This window comes from Poecilia latipinna, unplaced genomic scaffold, assembly GCF_001443285.1.
Source record: "Poecilia latipinna isolate Pla-1442-1.1 unplaced genomic scaffold, P_latipinna-1.0 Scaffold4992, whole genome shotgun sequence".
NCBI lineage: Eukaryota > Metazoa > Chordata > Actinopteri > Cyprinodontiformes > Poeciliidae > Poecilia > Poecilia latipinna.
The window spans coordinates 7,383-9,648 of record NW_015117608.1 but is presented as its reverse complement, the minus strand read 5'-3'; the positions used below and the strand labels follow the sequence as shown (position 1 = coordinate 9,648).

At 35.7% G+C, this 2,266-nt stretch overlaps 2 long non-coding RNA genes across 2 annotated transcripts in view; one reads left to right on the top strand and one right to left on the bottom strand.

Moving 5' to 3' along the window:
- Positions 1-1,542, bottom strand: part of LOC106943209 (uncharacterized) — a 7,370-nt gene extending 5,828 nt beyond the window's left edge. The window contains exon 1 of the long non-coding RNA XR_001423851.1: positions 1,156-1,542. This is a non-coding gene — a long non-coding RNA (uncharacterized LOC106943209). The remainder of the gene's footprint in view (positions 1-1,155) is intronic.
- LOC106943210 (uncharacterized) overlaps positions 1-1,599 on the top strand; it is a 6,809-nt gene extending 5,210 nt beyond the window's left edge. The window contains exon 2 of the long non-coding RNA XR_001423852.1: positions 1,526-1,599. This is a non-coding gene — a long non-coding RNA (uncharacterized LOC106943210). The remainder of the gene's footprint in view (positions 1-1,525) is intronic.
- Positions 1,600-2,266: the final 667 nt, after the last annotated feature.

Genomic DNA, 2,266 nt, shown 5'->3' with positions numbered 1-2,266 from the left:
CAGGTAATGTCGCTACTTAGCAGGTGGTCAAACTAGCGTAAATGAGGAGGGTTTAATACGATCACGCATTTTCCATGACGGGTGGCAACCCCAGTCTATACTATAAAAATATGATTAAGATTAGAGCCTAAATACGTTCTTTTTCCAAAACAGAAAGGCTATGTAATGTTAGCCAGCTAACAAATTACTATTGCTATCCTAGCATATCAACTAACAGCTAGAAAAAACCAAAACACGTACCGTCGTAGTCAAACTGGTATCAATCAGCGAGGAATTTGTCCAGTTTAGATTATGTTGATGAAGAAAAATTGTCTGCAAATAGTGATATATCTTTAAATCGTATTTGTGGCAGCTGCTTTAGAGTCCAGAAACACCGTTAACTCCACACACCGGAACTAAAGATACACTGGATCGAGTCAAAACGGGTGTTGTCTGACGTCGTGTGAAAAGGGTCTATTTGCTGCTTTAATCTGTTCTTCCGTTACACAGACTTTGTTTCTCTTTTTTCGCTGTTTTTCTCGAAGATTATGCTTTGAAAATTAAGCTATTAAGTTACATCCTCCCGCTGCTTTTTATTGTTAAAATGGTAAATTTAGGTTTGCCTGGACTTTTATAAACTAATGCCTCTTCTATGCATCTCGTTTTGTATTACTGTTAGTAATGACCAAACCCGGTGCTGCGTCTGCTAGTAGTTTAAATTAATTTCAGTTACATACTTTCAAAAGAATATTCAGATTTAACATGCATTTTCTAAGTATTAAATATTTCAGTTCACTCTTACTCCGTAACTTCAGTGTTGTTACACCTTTGAAACATTTTTTGTAGTTTCTTTGTGATACCAGAACTGTTTCATTGAAACATTTAATTTCCTGAGATATTGTCAGTTTTATTTTCAAGCAAAACTTTCAAGAAGAGCTGAGGGTTTATTAGTTTTGATTACGTTGTGTCGCTAAATATGAACACTTATTAGTTTTTTTGTGTTTAATTTTTCAGGTTTGCATGGTAACACCTAATGATGTGTTTCTGAGCCATGATCGCTGTGCTGATTACCTTTCCATTGGATCCAAGCACCTGGACCTGCTGACGCCTCTGACGTGGACCAGCTTTTTATTTACAGTACTTGGTTAAATTAGGACCAGATATGCAAAAATCTACCTGCAGACTTTGTTGGCTACCCTGATGGTCATCCTGGAGGGGCTGAGCCGGGCTTCCTCTCCTCCAGAGTGACGAGTTTACCAGTAAAGACAAAGTCTGATGTCTGAGTAACTGCTAGGAAGTATATTCACTGTTCAATTTGCTATCCTGTTTGTATCTACTATAAAGTTGAATCTCATTTGTAATACTCTACATTTCACAAACCTTTTTTCTCAGTGTTTACATTATATCAAGTATTTGCATGTAGATTCAAGTGAGATATTAAAATGCAACACTTTTAAGTAATACCAGCGAAGAAATGTGAATATTAAGTAATATGTAGTCATATAATTTAATTGACTGAATAAGGCTGGATGATATGACTTATAAGATTTTTCTTCATACCAGATTTGATTTTAATAGATTCCTCCTGCCCTCAATTTCTATAATAAAATCACAGAAAATACTTTCATAAAGTGCCTTTATTTCAATCATCTCTTCTGTGGGTTGTATAAGGGAGCATTACGGCCAGGATACAAGAATTTTTAATTACAACAATGCAGCCATTGTTACTGCAGAATAAAGGTGCAATTTTATAACAATGTCCTAAAATTATAAGTCATTTTAATGAGAAATAAAGATTCAGGTTGATCTGATGTAACCCGCTCATCTGTGTGGTTCTGACATTTGCCAGTAACCAAGAGGATGTACATTTCCACCTCACCTGGCCAGGTAAGCATTAAGGTAAAAATAAAAAATACAGCAAACATATCATTTGGAAAAAAGCAACGGTTAGTTCAGCTGATCTCTCCCTCCAGGAAGCCATCAACCAGAACTCCTGTCCAACTCCAGCTATAATAAAGATAGAAAACATAAAGAAAATGGAAAGTTAAAATAACAAATAAAGCCAATTTGATAAATCAGATCTGATGCGTTCCAGATGCAAAAAACATTCTGAAATTTATCATTAACATTTTACAAATTTCACAAATTAATTGGGTTTCACAAATGTTTTATTTATTCTGCTGTTAGTGCAGAATAATCTAGTTAAGTTTGAAATGTCTAGATCAGGGGTCCCCAAACTTTTTCCTGTGAGGGCCACATAACTTCCCTTCTCTGGTGGGGGGCCGGA